Below are 19,207 nucleotides of genomic sequence, written 5' to 3'. Positions count from 1 at the left end.
CGTATGTATACATGTATACATGCGGATGTTATGCGGTTCAATGCAAGTCAATGGCGGCGATTTCACCGTGAAATTGCATAATAAATGGTTGTGCTGCTGATTTTTCCGCAATGATAATCCGCAGTGGAAATTTCCGCAGCATGTGCAGAGCACATGTGGATTATCATTGGGAAACGTGGCAGACATCTTAACAAGCGATTTTACTGCGTTTCCGCGGCGGAAATCCGCAACGTGGGCACACAGCCTTACAAAAACACATGTTCCTTCTGCTTCTCTAGGCTCAGCCCCCCTGAATGGCAGAAATGCTCTCACCCTCCTCCCCCAAAGCTTAGTGTGTATATCACATGTCAGAGGTAAAGGTGCAGGGCTCACCTATCATTGTTTGAGATAATCTATTTACATAGTTGGTATCACAGGGGCTCTTGAAAATACACATCATTGTTTCAGAATCAAAGAGCAGATAACATTCAGGGTTATACAAATAGTAGTCTGTGTTAATCAACTAAAGAAGAACAGAGATTAAAGAGTCAACAAAAAAAAATAAAGGAATGCTGCTCTTGCCATCAGAAAGTATGTCTGGCATAATTAAGATTTTACTCTGTATCGTCACACCTGCTATCTCTGCTGCTGTATTGCAGCGGCCAGAGATAAGCAGGCTAAAGATACGCCGCATCAACTCATGGGCCAGTGCTTTCTAGTTGACCCCAGGCTAAAATTTTCCAATCAACCCATAGTCCTACCTGACTGGCCAGGTTTATCAAAGTGTCACACAATGCCTGATAAATTTGACACATCTTTAGATTTAAGACTTCTTTCCAAAACCGATTTTGCACTTTTTATACCACCTTCCTACTAGAGTGAGTTTGCGATTTTCTATGCAACTTTTAACCAGTTCAAAACTGAGCCATTTTACTTCATTCATGACCAGGCACTTTTTTTTCATACTTGTCGTTTTAATAGCTCTAAAAATGTTCTTAAATGGAGATTAAACTATTTTTTGCCTCTTTTTTTCATGATACCTGTAACCTAGTTTTTATCTCATTTATATATTCCTTTTTTTTAACAATAACTGGGGAAAATATAAAAAAGGAAGCATTTTCAGCATTGCAGGTACAGTGAACAGGAAGGTATAAATGGAAATATATGATGGTAATATGGGTACGCCAGCAGTGTCAGACAGTCAGCTCCCCTCTTATGCAGCTGCTTACTCTGCAATGACAGTTTAGAAAGTCATTGCAGAGTAATATGTGGATTGCCCGAACGATTAAAGTCATTGAGCAGTCCTTAAGTAGTTAAAAAACATCTAGCAAATCTAGTATAAATCTTATTTATTTAAATATGCTGGAGTTGCACCCACTTTTTAAAAGTGGTGAGAGAGGAGTAAAATAGCAAAAAATTGCAAATGTTAGTACAAAAATGGCAAATTACAAAATTTGTGGGGGTTTTTTTACATGAAAAAAGGCTGAATGATAAATTCCCTTTTATTTATAGGATTTGAGTAAAAAGACATAACTTTATGCTTGGTTTAATTGCAGTCTCATCTAGCTGTTCCCATATTATCCACAGAGTATAACATTTAGTGCCTGGAAACAGGGCTGCCACCAGGGGTTCATACTGGCAAAATTTTCAGGCCCCCTTGAGACTCTGCTCAGGCTTCACCCCAGCTCCACCTCCACCCCTCGAACCTTCCACAGTCCCACCGCCCACTCTTGGGAAAACTCCACTACTGCACCACGTCCTCACCAATCAGACATTAACAGTTGCCATTGAGCACCATATCACACATATAGCCAGCAGCTTTTGCTATGGCTAAAAGATTTTTTAAGCCGCCGCCACGACAAAGAGACTCTTTTGGCAGGACCCTACTCTACTGTAACCTATTAAACATTGGGAATGTGTCATGTACATTTTTTAAACTAATTGAAATCAGATTGTGATAATTTTTTTATAATCTGTATTTCTGATTGCAGATTATTATAGTCAAATGAATCGAGTGGCTGCATGCATGTCTGACTAGCCGCTCCGTTCATTTACGGGGGCGGTTCGAGATATCAGTGGGAGTTCTACTTCTGGGACCTCCCACTGATCACAAGATTGGGTCCTTTAAATGTCATCGCCCCCTGAAATGAGTGGAGCAGCTGATTTTGCATGCGTGCAGCCACTCAATTTTCAGGACCAGCTCACACGGCAGATTTTCAAGCAGAATTTTGTTGTGGACAGGTCCTTTCTCAGCACAGCTGCAGCTAAAGCCTGCCGTTCCGCAATCCTCCTCACTGTCTCCCATAGAGATGAACGGAAGGCATGAAAGAAGTGGCCACCATGGATATTCAGCATAATGTCAGTGTGGCTCTCTGCGTCAAAATTCTGCTTTAAGATCCGCCATGTGAACTGGCCCTAATAATAATCCAATATGCTGTGTATAGGGGATAAGTATAAGGTTACTAGAATATCCCCTTTAATACAGGCAACTGTACATTATTGCTGGCAAGCGGGCAGACAGGCAGCAGTCAGTAGGGTTGAACTTAGTAGTCACAGAAGTAAATCCAGCTCACCACCTGCAGTCCCACACTTCTGGAGCACGGATAGCACCTGCGCAGGGCGCAACATCCAATAGAAGAAGCAGAAAAATCCAGCTCACAGGTAAAGTCTAAAAAAGTGCATTTTATTTTCCAAGCGGCAAGAACTTGATAAAGATCGCTTGCCGCTTGAAATGCGTTGAAAGATGCCTGTATTTTATTTCTTGTGAATACACAATTTTAATCTTTGCTTCATGTACCTTGGAAACTTAGTAGTACTTAGTAGTTTGCAGGCAGACAGTAGACAGAGACGGCCTCCAACTTCACACTGCACGAACATGGAGGGGGCACAAAGAGTAGCGGGTGGGGTGGGCCAATGGGTGGGCAAATGGGAGGTTAGATGGGGAAATGCGAGGTCGGATGGTTGAGTGGAGTTTTTGGGCCCTCAACTCCAGAATATAATGTGCTGCAAGGGCCTGGGTGTGCTGGCAGCTAAGCTACAGAGGGGGGGCCGGCAGCATCTGATATCACTGATGTCAGATGTGGCCGGCCCCCTCTGCTGCAGCCATACAATGTAAGTAACTGCAGCTGTGAGTGAGTGGGTCCCGGGGCTTAATAAAGCAAAAAAAAGTAATTAGCCTGGGCCCCAGTGTGCCACACAGTCTGCCAGGCCATTTAAACAGTGGTTCAGCTGTGCTGCCTCAGTGCAGACTGCGCAGCGTGTCTCACATAGTCGGGACCCCACCTCTTTGCTTCTGCTCACCGGGCCTCATACACCAGTAATGCACTGATGGCGGCCCTGCCTGGAAATTAACTTTGTCTCTGGATACAGCACACTTGAAATGCTTGTTTTCGCATTGAGAAGCCTTCAACGGACTATGTCAGCAGTTTTTGCTATCTCATCTGAGCATGATATAGGGAAAGAGAAGCAGAATCCAACGATGTATCACTTAGATTACTGGGTGCAGCCGTTCTCACACAATCAGAGTTTTTATATTTAGAATGGAGCAGAGCTGAGAAAGCTAGCCCCACCCACACCAGACTCTGTATATACAGTGTCTATAGACAGTGAGCTGCTTATCACAGGAGGGGGCGTGCGGGACCAGGGCTCACATGACCAGCTAGTCACAGCAATGATAAACTACTGGTGCTAAAACAATCATTGAACATCAAGAAAATGTAAGCCCAGGTAAGGGTAGAGTGTTCCATAGGGCACCAACAGCCATAGAGATACCAAAAGTAGAACATGTGCCAGGACAAAAGATCATTGAGACATAGTAAAAGATGATTTTTTATTAGATACAAACATAAAAGCATATATTAAAAATCACAAAATACAAACACAAATTGGTGGGTAAGCAGCCGTGGGAACCCCACTCAATATATACCTACACATTTAATAGTTGACATATATAAGAATGTTTATGGTGATATTAAATCACTAAGGTAAAACATATGAAGTATGGACAGTCACCTAACGGCTATGACCATGTGCAAACAGTCATAGATAAATTAGAAATAGTATTACCCACAGGAACATAGAACATGATACATCAAAGAACACTGTAAGAAATCTAAAGACTTAGACTTTAGTGGTTATAGGGTAAAATGTATAAGTATGCATCTCAATAGTTATATTCATTAGCTAGAAAGTACAGTCAATAGACTGTTACCCTGAAATTGTAACTGTAGTGGATACAGAATGATTAATTACAGAGCCATTAGCAGATTTGTATATATATATTAAATCCTACAAAATATAAGAAAATACCAACAATAAACCTACAATAAGTCCAAAATACCAAAACCTCAAAGATACAACCAAAAAATTGATATTAAAGAGGGCACAATCAATCTTATAAATATACTTTATTAATCAAATCATAAATAGAACCAACACAAGACAAGGACAAATTAAGATACAAAAAATCAATAAAAAATTCAAGATAAAAAGTAGCTCAGGAGGGGGAAGAGGTATGCCCACTGGGAATAGGTGATACTGCTACTAAGATATCAACATATTAACATCACATTTTAACAATTTATAATATCAGATCTTTAAAAAGTTTGCCCCTAATATCTATTTAAAAAATGAGAGACATCTACTCTAAGGCTATGTTCACACACGTTGTGTTTTTTTCTGCAGCTAAATCTGCTACAAATCTGCTGACAACTTTTCACTGACAGGAAAACAGCTCCATAAAAAATGCAGGTTTTTGCAGTGTTTTTTTTCACTGTCCTTCTGTCTCTATTTAGGCATGTACATAAAGTTCTGTGAAAAAAGAATCCCATTCTATTTTGCCATCAAAAACACTGAAAAAAACCACAGGTGCGGTTTTTTTTTTTTGCTGCGTTTTTTCAGCATTTTTTTTCACCGCCCATTACTTCCTATGGGTGAAAAAACGCTGCAAAAACACTGAAAAAAAAGTGACTTGCTCTATTTTCCAAAAACACAACCAAGGCAGAAAATACGCAGCAAACAAAAAGCAACATGTGTGAACAGAGAATTCTGGTTTCTCATACACTTTGCTGGTACTGCTAGACTAAGCTGAAAATGAAAATCTGCTGCGAAATACACAGCAAAACACAACGTGTGTGAACATAGCCTAACAAAAAAGTCAATATTCTAGTATCTCCATAAAACAATTCATAACATCAGAATTATCAGAATTTGTCCATATACATCCACTTCACCGTATTATATACATGATTATGAGTAATAGTTAATGTTATGATAATCAATATTAGACATATTTACATTAATCATTCATAGAAATAATTACTGAAGGGATATTATCTTAAATTCTACATATATTTAAAGTGCAAGTGCAAAACTATTCATGAGATTATAACCCCAAAAGAACATGATTTGAACAAATTGTGAACAAAATACATCAATGAGATCAGTCGCGGATTATAATTGGAGAGTACAGCAATGCATTATATAGATTTTAAAGTATGCAGATACATGATTACAGTACCCAAAAGTACATAACAACAGAAAGCAAATTAGATGCGGATATACCACTACCCCCTCACACCACTCCAACGCTGTTTCGCTACTGCTTCATCAGGGAGTGTGGTGGAGAGGAGGTGGACCATGATTATATAGGGTGAGCACAGCTGTATAAGATTATTAATGAGGAGCATTATATTACCAGGCGCCGCCAATCGCGCATGCGAGAGGACAACTACATCCGGAGCGGAGGATGCGGCGCGCGTCTCTGAAGGCCGTGTTTCTCTTTGTGATGCACTACTGAGTCAGTCCACTCCCGATGTGGGCTGGGCACACACTCGCACAGCATTCTCTGCAGCCATTATAGAAAAGGGAAAGACAGACCATGGGAAGTTTTATGTGCCGGACATAAAGGTGTAGTGCAAGATATGCTGAAATACATAACATAAGGTGCTGAAACTAGTGCAAAATCAATTACTGTGTAAATATCTTTGATACCAAATACATGTAAGAGTTCTATTGCAAATATGTGAAAAAGTGTATTGTGTTGATAATGTGTATATAATCAAGTGTGTATGCATAGATGTATCAAAGAAAGTGCAAAGTGCAAGCACTTCTAACTATGCTCACCTACAAAACACCCGACGCGCGTTTCACCATTGCTTCGTCAGGGATGGTTGGTGAGTGGGTAGCCCAGCTATCTATGAAACAGATGGGCAATAGAAGACAAATATTAAAATCAAGGACATGTGAAGACATAATATATAATTGCAGCTAGAGAAGTACCTCATATGATCCGCATGCCGACGTATGCGCATTACATCAATAGCAAACATCGTCATCAATAGCGTTAGTACGCGCATGCGTCAAAGTGTAGCCCGGAAATGATGGTCACGTGGGATCCACGCGATAGGTATGACGTGACCAATATGGCGTCTTGTGCGCACATGCAATATCATAAGTAGGATTCAGCTAGGTAAAAGCATTGCGCGCGTGCGCATATTGAAGCCAATCAGAGATGTTAAAACAGCGGTCACGTGATCGTGATTCAGAAACCAGCATATCCTAGCAACAGATACAGTGGGTATGGAAAGTATTCATACCCCTTTAAAATTTTCACTCTTTGTTTCATTGCAGCCATTTGGTAAATTCTAAAAAGTTCATTTTTTTTCTCATTAAAGTACACTCTGCACCCCCATCTTGACTGAAAAAAAAACAGAAATGTAGAAATTTTTTCAAATTTATTAAAGCAGAAAAACTGAAATATCACGTGGTCATAGGTATTCAGACCCTTTGCTCAGACAATCATATTTAAGTCGCATGCTATCCATTTCCTTGTGATCCTCCTTGGGATGGTTCTACGCCTTCATAGGAGTCCAGCTGTGTTTAATTAAACTGATAAGACTTGATTTGGAAAAGCACACACCTGTCTATATAAGACCTCACAGCTCACAGTGCATGTCAGACCAAATGAGAATCATGAGCTCAAAGGAACTGCCCAAGGAGCTCAGAGACAGAATTGAGGCAAGGCACAGATCTGACCTAGGTTACAAAAGAATTTCTGCATTCCTCAAGGTTCCTAAGAGCACAGTGGCCTCCACAATCCTTAAATGGAAGAAGTTTGGGACCACCAGAAGTCTTCCTAGACCTGGCCGTCCAGCCAAACTGAGCAATCATGGGAGAAGAGCCTTGGTGAGAGAGGTAAAGAAGAACCCCAAGATCACTGCGGCTGAGCTCCAGAGATGCAGTAGGGAGATGGGAGAAAGTCAACTATGACTGCAGCCCTCCACCAGTCGGGCCTTTATGGCAGAGTGGCCCGACGGAAGCCTCTCCTCAGTGAGGGAAGTGGTATGTGTGGAGAAAACCAGGCACTGATCATCACCTGTCCATTACAATCCCAACAGAGAAACATAGTGGTGGTAGCATCACGTTATGGGGATGTTTTTCAGCTGCAGGAACAGGACAACTAGTTGCAATTGAAGGAAACATGAATGCGGCCAAGTACAGAGATATCCTGGATGAAAACCTCTTCCAGAGTGCTCTCGACCTCAGACTTGGCCGAAGGTTCACCTTCCAACAAGACAATGACCCTGAGCACAAAGCTAAAATAACAAAGGAGTGGCTTCAGAACAACTCTGTGACCATTCTTGACTGGCCCAGCCTGAGCCCTGACCTAAACCCAATTGAGCATCTCTAGAGAGACCTGAAAATGGCTGTTCACCAATGTTCACCATCCAACCTGATGGAACTGGAGAGGATCTGCAAGGAAGAATGGCAGAGGATTCCCAAATCCCAGTGTGAAAAACTTGTTGCATCATTCCCAAGAAGACTCATGGCTATACTAGCTCAAAAGGGTGCTTCTACTCAATACTAAGCAAAGGGTCTGAATACTTATGACCATTTGATATTTCAGTTTTTCTTTCTTAATAAATTTGCAAAAATTTCTACATTTCAGTTTTTTTTCAGTCAAGATGGGGTGCAGATTGTACTTTACTGAGAGAAAAAAATGAACTTTTTAGAATTTACCAAATGGCTTCAATGAAACAAAGAGTGAAAAATTTAAAGGGGTCTGAATACTTTCCATACCCACTATATCTAAGGATTAGGCGTACAAGGAAACATATGAGTACAAAGGGATAAACGATGCATTGGTCAAAAAAGACCAGTCCATCGATAGTCAGTACGTACTGAGAGGGGTATCTATAATATAATTGTAGATGCATCCCTCTGTCCGAAGCCTTTATAGACTGCACAAGCGCGACATGCCTGCGCAGTCTGGCTCCAGACAGAAGAACGCATCGAGCCGTTACAGGTAAGAGGAGTGTTTATTTTTTTTGTGTGCAGCCTGATAGGGATGAGGGGTACCATGAATACCAGGCTAGGGATGAGGGGGTACCATGCATACCAGGATGAGGGATGGGGTACCATGCATACCAGGATGAGGAATGGGGTACCATGCATACCAGGATAGGGATGAGGGGGTGCCATGCATACCAGGATGAGGGATGGGGTACCATGCATACCAGCATAGGGATGAGGGGGTGCCATGCATACCAGGATGAGGGATGGGGAACCATTCATACCAGGATGAGGGATGAGGTACCATGCATATCAGGATTGGGGATGAGGGGTACCATGCATACCATGATAGGGATGAGGGGTACCAAGCATACCAGGATGAGGGATGGGGTACCATGCATACCAGGATGAGGGATGGGGTACCATGCATACCAGGATAGGGTATGAGGGGTACCATGCATAACAGGATAGGGATGAGGGGTACCATACATACCAGGATGAGGGATGGGGTACCATGCATACCAGGATATGGATGAGGGGATATCATGCATACCAGGATTGGGGATGAGGGGTACCATGCATACCAGGATAGGGATGAGGGGTAGCAAACATACCAAGATGAGGGATGGGGTACCATGCATACCATGATGAGGGATGGGGTACCATGCATACCAGGATACAGATGAGGGGTTACCTTACCATGCATACAAGGATGAGGGATGGGTTACCATGCATACTAGGATTGGGGACGAGGGGTACCATGTATACCAGGATAGGGATGAGGGGTACCATACATACAAGGATAGGGACGAGGGATACCAAGCATACCAGGATGAGGGATGGAGTACCATGCATACCAGGATGAGGGATGGGGTACCATGCATACCAGGATGAGGGATCAGGTACCATGCATACCAGGACTGGGGATGAGAGGTACCATGCATACCAGGATAGGGATGAGGGGGTGCCATGCATTTCAGGATGAGGGATGGGATACCATGCATACCAGGATAGGGATGAGGGGGTATCATGCATACCAGGATTGGGGATGAGGGGTACCATGCATACCAGGATAGGGATGAGGGGTAGCATAAATACCAAGATGAGGGATGGGGTACCATGCATACCAGGATGAGGGATGGGGTACCATGCATACCAGGATTGGGGATGAGGGATACCAAGCATACCAGGATAGGGCTGAGGGGTACCATACATACCAGGATAGGGATGAGGGGGTGCCATACATACCAGGATGTGGGATGGGGTACCATGCATACCAAGATAGGGATGAGGGGGTGCCATGCATTTCAGGATGAGGGATGGGATACCATGCATACCAGGATAGGGATGAGGGGGTATCATGCATACCAGGATTGGGGATGAGGGGTACCATGCATACCAGGATAGGGATGAGGGGTAGCATAAATACCAAGATGAGGGATGGGGTACCATGCATACCAGGATGAGGGATGGGGTACCATGCATACCAGGATTGGGGATGAGGGATACCAAGCATACCAGGATAGGGCTGAGGGGTACCATACATACAAGGATACGGACGAGGGATACCAAGCATACCAGGATAAGGGTGATGGAGTACCATGCATACCAGGATGTGGGATTTGGTACCATGCATACCAGGATGAGGGATGGGGTACCATGCATACCAGGACTGGGGATGAGAGGTACCATGCATACCAGGATAGGGATGAGGGGTACGGTACCATACATACCAGGATAGGGATGAGGGGGTACCATACATACCAGGATTGGGGATGAGGGGTACCATGCATACCAGGATAGGGATGAGGGGTAGCATACATTCCAAGATGAGGGATGGGGTACCATGCATACCAGGATGAGGGATGGGGTTACCATACCTACCAGGATACGGATAAGGGGTTACCATGCATACAAGGATGAGGGATGGGTTACCATGCATACCAGGATTGGGGACGAGGGGTACCATGCATACCAGGATAGGGATGAGGGGTACCATACATACAAGGATAGGGATGAGGGATACCAAGCATACTAGGATGAGGGATGGAGTACCATGCATACCAGGATGAGGGATGGGGTACCATGCATACCAGGATGAGGGATCAGGTACCATGCATACCAGGACTGGGGATGAGAGGTACCATGCATACCATGATAGGGATGAGAGGTACCATACATACCAGGATAGGGATGAGGGGGTACCACGCATACCAGATAGGCATGAGGGGGTACCATGCATACCAGGATAGGGATGAGGGGCCATGCATACCAACATTGGGGATGAGGGGTGCTATACATACCAGGATTGGAATTGAGGGGTACCATACATACCAATAAAGGGATGAGGGGTACCATTCATACCAGGATAGGGATGAGGGGTGCCTTGCATACCAGAATAGGATGGGGGCAGCACATAACAGGATGGGGGAACAAGATTGGGTAGCACAAATGCCAGGATGGGGGCAGCACAAATACCAGAAAGGGTACAGCACATAATAGGATGGGGGCACAGGATGGGGACAGCACATAACAGGATGGGGGCAGCACAAATACCAGGATGGGGACAGCACATAACAGGATGGGGACAGCACATAACAGGATGGGGGACCATATACCAATAAAAATGCTCGCCACCCAGGCGTAGAACGGGTTCAATAGCTAGTACAGATATAATAGTGGTTTTCATTCTTCATATATCTAAAAATAGGACAGAGTGATATATAATAATAGATTTTATTCATATGTGAAATGAAAATAAAGTGATCTAAGTACCCAGAGACAGAAACCGCATCTCTAATTATCACTGTTAGTTAATCCAGAAGTATACATATACAAAAATATATATGGAAATGTGGATGTGATGGAATACAATATATTGTGTCAGTATATTTAAAAAATTGCTGTTCAAATATCTATACATGTTGATTTATGATTTATATCCTTTAGTTGTTCATATTGTATAGCATTCATGTACCAGAAGACTTGATTCCTTTCCCCCATAGTTTTCCTTTCCCTTTACCTTACATTTTCCTTCCCCTCCTCATCTTTATTTCTCCCCCCCCCCATCCCCCACCCCCAGTTTTAGGTTTCCCTCTTTGCCTCCTTTATTTATCCTTCTAATTTCCGCTTCCCTCTTCCATATTTTCACATTTATTGTAATCCAGATTCAATTTAAACCTTTATGTTAATTGATCTAATACATGAAATATTTAATTTATAATTTCAAAGTTATATTCTTACATTTATGTATTCATGTGTATATATTTCTTATTGGTATTTTATGAAGTTTGGGATTTGAATTTTCCCTACCTTATGTTGTTAAAAATCTTTAATAAAGATTATTTAAACAGTATATTTAAAAAATTGTGTCAGTATATACAAAAATATATGGGTGTGCATAGACAGTGAAGAAACAATGTGTATATTAGACAAAGGTGGCAAACAAATAGAAGGTGATATAGGAAAATATTCTAAAAAATAAAAAAAGGAATAAAACAAGTGACCCCAGGTGATACATAATCACTGCAAATAAATAGGGTGCATGTATTTGTGTATACAAATAAACAAGTAGACTAGTGTTGAGCGAGCACTAAAATGCTCGGGTGCTCGAAGCTCGGGCCAAGCTCGCCATGATACTCGGGTGCTCGACCCGAGCAACGAGCCCAATGTTAGTCTATGGGAGACCCGAGCATTTTTGTGGCGGCACCCCCGGCAGTCTGTAGAAAGCCTAAAAAGTGCCCAAAACGATAGTGACAGTGCTCAAATAACATGGGGACAGCATGGGGATCGCCCCAGGAAGCATTTCAGACCCCCAGGTCACTGCTGTCAACAACATGGTCAGAGGTATTAAGCCACTTTTACGGGCTCACAATAAAACGTTCAAAAACTAAACTGAAACTACTTTCCTGTGAAATATGTTAAGGAACATCCTTTCCAGGGTAAAGACTTGTATATAAGGTAAAATAAATAACCAAAAACAAAAACACTCCTCCACACCTTGGGCTATGTTCACAAGTAGCATTTTTTATGCGTTTTTGCACTTTTGTATTGCTTTCAACCGTGACAAATACATTCACCGGGAAATGTCATTTTAACATTTTACAACCTTATCTGGCCATGTGCTGTGTGACACATGCATACAGTGCTGAAAAGACATGGGAACAGCATGGGGAAGACCCCTGGAAGCATCTCTGACACCCAGGTCACTGCCTAAAAGTGTGCCCATCAGAAGTCATCCTTGCCGCATCAGAAGATGCAGACTTGCAACTATCCCCGTGCAAGTCGTTGTCCCAGGGCAGTGTTCAATTGTACCTCCCCCATTCCTTGCAATGCAAGCGCAAGTTTGCAGCCTGCCACCCACCCACCCCCAGGCTGCAATACCATACTGCTTGCTTGCTTGCACTTGAAATTGGGCCTTTTAGGCATGTGGAGGCAGAATCTGGCCACCACGTCATGGCTGCGTCGGCGGCCTGGTATCCATACTCAGTCCCCAGCCGCCCGGCGGCCGGGCGTCCACACTTGGTCCCGAGCTGCCAGGGGGCGGCCGGGTGTCCATACTCGGTCCCCAGCCGTCCCTATTTGTCCCGGTGCGCCTTATACACAAGCGCGCATACCAAAACATTACCTGTGCCCTCCACAGTGCATTTAGTGGGAAGGACAGCCTAACCACAAACATGTGGACAAGTGAATGTGGCCAGGGATGGTCCATCTCACTGACGGCTTTACACTGGGTTAATATTGTGGAAGCCGGGACACAGTTGGACACTGGGATGCAACACGTCCTCCAGACATAGAGGATTGCGGGTCCAGGGTCAATCAGGCTTCAATACAAAGTTCACAAGGTAGACAGCAGCAGTGGTTGGCCTCCTACACAACGAGTAAATTATTCATGATCATGAGGCCATCCATCTCCTTAGCTTTCTGTTCCTTGGAATGCAAGTGCATGTATGTAGTAGCGGCTAGGCCTGAGGTGGTCAGCGTTTTGGCGCATATCCTACCTCCTCCGAGGATTGCTGGATGTTTTCCTGCTACTATCCCAGTACTATGACTCCCATTAAAACAAAGCTTCAGGTGACGAATGATGGATGAGGTGGTGGCAAAGGAGAAAGAGCAGGAGGAACAGGGACCATTCACATCAATATCAGGCCAGTCAACCACACATGTCTTGTAGGATATGTTTCTGTACCAAAAGGAGCGGTTCGGCTACACAGTTATAGGGCATACAGTGAGTGCAATGCCTACCAAAAATTTCGAGGCACTATGCCCCTTGGAAGTGACATGGAGGTCAGAGGGCCTTAACTAAACAGTTTTTTCCATTTATAGCAACTTGGTCTCCTGTGGACTGTTGGCCTAAGCAGTGAATGGAAGGCTTTCTAAAAATTATGAGGAACTGCAATGCCCCTTGAAACAGACGTGGATTACAGCGTACTAAAAACCTTCTACCCATTATTGGGGAGTGGGTCTCCCTTAGTGTTCGCCTATGCATTGAATAGCAAAAGCTGATTAAATTTAGGAGGAAATGCAATGCCCGTTGGAAGAGTCGTGGAGGTTAGAGGTAATTAAAAACAACATTTCAATGCCCCTTGGAAGAGCTGTGGAGTTCAGAGTGGTTTAACAAGACGGTTTTAATGCCCCTTGGAAGAGATGTGGAGGTCACAGTAGCTTAACAAGACGGTTTTAATGCCCCTTGGAAGAGACGTGGAGTTCAGAGTGGTTTAACAAGACGGTTTTAATGCCCCTTGGAAGAGACATGGAGGTCACAGTGAAATAAAAAAACAATATCAATGTCCCTTAGAAGAGTGGTGGAGGTTACAGTGGAATAAAAATACAGTATCAATGCCCCTTGGAAGAGTGGTGGAGGTCGCAGTGGAATAAAAAGACAATATCAATGCCCCTTGGAAGAGTGGTGGAGGTCCCAGTGGAATAAAAAGACAATATCAATGACCCTTGGAAGAGTGGTGGAGGTTACAGTGGAATAAAAAGACAATATCAATGCCCCTTGGAAGAGTGGTGGAGGTCGCAGTGGAATAAAAAGACAATATCAATGACCCTAGGAAGAGACGTGGAGGTCAAAGTAGCTTAACAAGACGAGTTTAATGCCCCTTACAAGAGCCATGCAGTACAGCATATTAAAAACATTATTCCCATTATTGGGGAGTGGGTCTCCCATAGTCTTTGCCTAAGCCTTCCAAGCAAAAGCTGTCAAAAATTAGGACGGAGGAACTTGCAATGCTGGCAACATGGACCACGGTCACCCCGGTGGTATAGTGGTGGTGGAGGCTGAGGAGAAGGAGAAGAGCAAAAAACAGCCGAAATGAGGAAGCGTAATCCCATGTGTGGGTGTGAAGCGGCGCATGGGAATACACCTCCTGAAATAACACATTGGATTTGACTTTATGTTACTCTGCTGTCATTTGGTGGTGATGAGAAGTCTGGCCCAATCCAGCCCTTGTTCATTTTGATAAGGGTCAGCTTGTCAGCATTGTCAGTTTACAGACGAGTGCGCTTATCAGTTATAATTCCCCCAGCGGCACTAAAAACATGCTCCGATAACACGCTAGCGGCAGGGCAGGCCAGGACCTCCAAGGCGTACAGAGCGAGCTCATTCCAAGTGTCCAGCTTGGATACCCAATAATTAAAAGGCACAGAGGAATCATGGAGGATGCTGGTACCGTTGGCAAGGTACTCCCTCACCATCTTTTGAAACTTTCCACTCCTTGTGAGAGTACCCCGCGCCTCAGGGCCTGTAAGCTGGGTGGGTCTCAGAAAAATGTCCCAGAATGTTGACAGTGTTCCCTTGCCTCTGCTGGATTGGAGTTGCGTCTCTCTCGCCTGTACGCCTTGGTTGGGCAACAAACTGTGACCTCTGCCGCTAGCGTGTTCAGATGGGAATTTTTTTAACACTTCTGCAGCAAGGGCCTTCTGTTACTGCCCCATTTTTGTAGACCTCTCCACCTCTGGAATAAGAGAGTGAAAGTTCTCCTTGTAGTGGGGGTCTAAAAGTGTCACCAACCAGTAATGACTGTCACCCAACATTTTGACAACGCGAGGGTCACGGTTAAGGCAGCGTAACATAAAGTCAGCCATGCGTGCCAGACTGGTAACAGGCAAGACTTACGTGTCCTCACCAAGATGACGACTGACCATGCTCTCCTCCTCCTCCCACCTGTCCTCAGGCCACCCACGCTGAACCGACGGTATGACAGTTGTACAGGTACTACCGTCTACAGCGCATGATACTAGCTCCTGTTCTTCCTCCTCCTCCTCCTCTCCCTCATTGCCCCCCAATGCACATTGGGATGAGATGAGGCTGGGCTGTGTGTAATCGCCCGCTACGGCTTCTTGATCCATCTCATCATACTCTGGCTGCAATGCCTCCTCTTTAATTCTCTGCAGAGAGCGTTGCAAGAGACAGACAAGTGGGATGCTGATGCTAATGATGGCGTCATCACCACTCACCATCTTGGTGGATTCCTCAAAGTTTGTCAGGATGGTACATATGTCAGACATCCAGGTCTACTCCTGAGGTCTTATGTGTGGTGTCTGACCTGAATATCGATGGCCTTGTTGCAGCTGGTACTCCACAACTGCTCTCTTCTGCTCACAAATCCTTTGCAACATGTGGAGGGTAGAGTTCCAATGTGTGGGGACATCACAAAACAGTCGGTGTGCCGGAAGTTGCAAACGCTGCTGCAACACACCAAGGGCGGCGAAAGCTGTAGCCGACTTCCGAAAATGAGATGACAAGCGGCGTACTTTGACAAGCAGATCTGGCAACTCGGGGTATGATTTAAGAAACCGCTGAACCATGAGGTTAAGCACATGAGCCAGGCATGGTACGTGTGTGATCTCGCCTCGCCTCAGAGCCGCCACCAGGTTACGGCCATTGTCACACACGACCATGCCTGGAAGTAGGTTCAGCGGTCTCAGCCACAGATCTGCCTGCTCTTTCACAGCTGTCCACAACTCACAAGCAGTGTGAGGTTTATCACCTAACCTTATGAGTTTCAGCACAGCCTGTTGCTGCTTGGCTGAGGCAGTACTGCAGTGCTTCCAGCTTGCAACTGATGTGGTGATATCTGAGATGGAGGCTGAACATGAGGAGGAGGAGGAGGAGGATGCGCAGGAGCTGTACAATGTGGGAGCAACTCTGACTGACATAGGGCCCGCAATCCTTGGTGTGGGGAGAATGTGTTCCGTCCCAAGGTCCGACTGGGTCCCGGCTTCCACTATGCTTACCCAGTGTGCCGTCAGGGAGATGTACCGTCCCTGGCCACAAGCACTTGTCCACGTATCCGTTGTCAGGTGGACTCTCCCAGTAACTGCATTGTTGAAGGCACAGCAGATGTTTTGGGACACGTGCTTGTGTAGTGCGGGGATGGCACACCGTGCAAAATAGTGTCGGCAGTGGACCGAGTACCAAGGGACGGCCACCGCCATAAGTTTGCGGAAGGATTCCGTCTCCACCATCCAAAAGGCAGCATTTCCAACGCAAGCATTCGTGAAATGTGCGAATTTAGGACTGTGGCCTGTGGGGCGTTGGCTGCGAATTTGCGTTTTCATTCAAAGGTCTGGGATATGAACAATTGAACGCTGCGGTGGGACGTGGATGTGGACGTTGATGCTGTTTCTTGAGAAACTGCCATAACAAGTGAAGACTGAGAGGAGAGGGCATCTTTGCATGCAGTATGGACCGGGGATTGCCTTGCACACACAACAGGGGGTTCTCTTACATGCACAACAGCGGAAGAAGCAGTGGTGACACCCGCTTACACTGGTCGTGGATCCTGGGGTTCGCCCCACAAAGTCGGGTGCTTTGTTGACATGTGCCTGATCATGCTGGTGGTGGTCAGGGTGGTAGTTTTGTCACCCCTGCTGATGCTGGCCAGGCAGGTGGTACAAATGGCCTTTTGGGGGTTATCAGCAGAGTTTTTAAAAAAAATTCCAGACTCTGGAGGACCTACCGGTTGTACTGGCAACGTCCCTCGTGTTGGTGTTACGGGGGACGGTTGACCGCCTTCTGTCTGTGGCCACCACACTGCTTCTTCCTGCCTGTTGGGGTACTTTGCCTCCCTCCCCCTGTGTGCTGCTGGCCTCGCTCTGCGTGTCCTCCTGCCACGTTGGGTCAGTTACTAGATCATCCACCACCTCCTCCTCTTCCACTTCCGCACCACGGTCCTCCTCCTCACTTCGTGGCAATTGTGTCTTGTCATCGTCCACCTCTTGTGACAAATTGCCAGCGTCGCCTTCCTGTGGCCGTGGCTGTTCAAATATTTGGCCATTGCTACATGGGATCTCCTCTTCCACCACTTCAAGCGGAGCAGGCGAGGGGCCCAAATATGGAAATGGACCAGTGAACAGCTCTTCAGAGTGTCCAACTGTGGGATCAGTTGCTGTCTGACGACACTCGGCATGGTGGGAGGAAGGAGTATCAGGGTGAGAAGGAGTATGCAGTCGAGACTCACGGCTACTAACACTTGTCCGTGTGGAAGACAGACCGGAGGTGGTGGTGCCCAGGTGACTGGAAGTATTATCTGCTATCCAATTAATAACTTGTTCACACTGATCAGTTCGCAATAGTGGTGCTGTTGTGTGCTTCCCTAGTAATTCGGTCAAGAACTGGGAGCGAGAAGATGTGGCTGTTGGTTGTGGCACATTTTCACCTTGGCCTCGGCCCCGTCCTCTGCACGCACCATCACCAGAACGTCCAGTTCCACATCCCTTGCCACGCACCTTGCCCATTGTAAATGAAGTAAAATAGTTTTCACTCGCACTATTAATGGCAAAAGGGTAACAAAAAGGAGATTTGAATCGTGGAAGAGGAAAACCACAGTTCTAGTTATCTGGCCTACACCAGAATCTATTAAACAGATTTATTTGTGTCTGAACAGTCAGCGACACACTCAAAATGTTTTTTTTTTACGCAAAAAGGTGTATTACACCCAGATTTGAACCTTGGAAGAGGAAAACCACAGTTCTAGTTATCTGGCCTACACCGGAATCTTTTAAACAGATATATTTGTGTCTGAACAGTCAGCGAGACACTCAAAATGTTTTTTTTATGGAAAAAAGGCAAAAAAAGTGGATAATACAGAGATTTGAACCATGGAACTGCAAAACCACAGTTCTAGTTATCTGGCCTACACCAGACTCTTTTAAACAGATTTATTTGTGTCTGAACAGTCAGCGAGACACTCAAACTGTTTTTTTTATGCAAAAAGGTGGATTACACCCTGACTTGAACCGTGGAAGAGGAAAACCACAGTTCTAGTTATCTGGCCTACACCAGAATCTTTTAAACAGATATATTTGTGTCTGAACAGTCAGCGAGACACTCAAAATGTTTTTTTTATGGAAAAAAGGCAAAAAAGTGGATAATACAGAGATTTTAACCGTGGAACTGCAAAACCACAGTTCTAGTTATCTGGCCTACACCAGACTCTTTTAAACAGATATATTTGTGTCTGAACAGTCAGCGAGACACTCAAAATGTTTTTTTTTTATGCAAAAAGGTGGATTTCACCCAGATTTGAACCGTGGAAGAGGAAAACCACAGTTCTAGTTATCTGGCCTACACCAGAATCTTTTAAACAGATATATTTGTGTCTGAACAGTCAGCGAGACACAGAAACTGTTTTTTTTTATGCAAAAAGGTGGATTGCATCCTGATTTGAACCGTGGAAGAGGAAAACCACAGTTCTAGTTATCTGGCCTACACCAGAATCTTTTAAACAGATATATTTGTGTCTGAACAGTCAGCAAGACACTCAAAATGTTTTTTTTATGGAAAAAAGGCAAAAAAAGTGGATAATACAGAGATTTGAACCATGGAACTGCAAAACCACAGTTCTAGTTATCTGGCCTACACCAGAATCTTTTAAACAGATATATTTGTGTCTGAACAGTCAGCGAGACACTCAAAATGTTTTTTTTA

The 19,207-nt window shown here is 44.7% G+C and overlaps 1 long non-coding RNA gene across 1 annotated transcript in view; it reads right to left on the bottom strand.

Annotated features, from left to right (window-relative positions):
• Positions 1-3,882: 3,882 nt before the first annotated feature.
• LOC141259134 (uncharacterized) overlaps positions 3,883-19,207 on the bottom strand; it is a 58,094-nt gene continuing 42,769 nt past the window's right edge. The window contains exons 6-7 of the long non-coding RNA XR_012318373.1: positions 6,103-6,173; positions 3,883-5,824 (exon numbers count right to left, since the gene is read on the bottom strand). This is a non-coding gene — a long non-coding RNA (uncharacterized lncRNA). The remainder of the gene's footprint in view (positions 5,825-6,102; positions 6,174-19,207) is intronic.

Source organism: Phyllobates terribilis, unplaced genomic scaffold, assembly GCF_046119375.1.
Source record: "Phyllobates terribilis strain yellow unplaced genomic scaffold, ASM4611937v1 Scaffold_3__8_contigs__length_932513732, whole genome shotgun sequence".
NCBI lineage: Eukaryota > Metazoa > Chordata > Amphibia > Anura > Dendrobatidae > Phyllobates > Phyllobates terribilis.
Note: the sequence above shows the minus strand (reverse complement) of the source record. Positions and strands in the feature narration are given on the sequence as shown.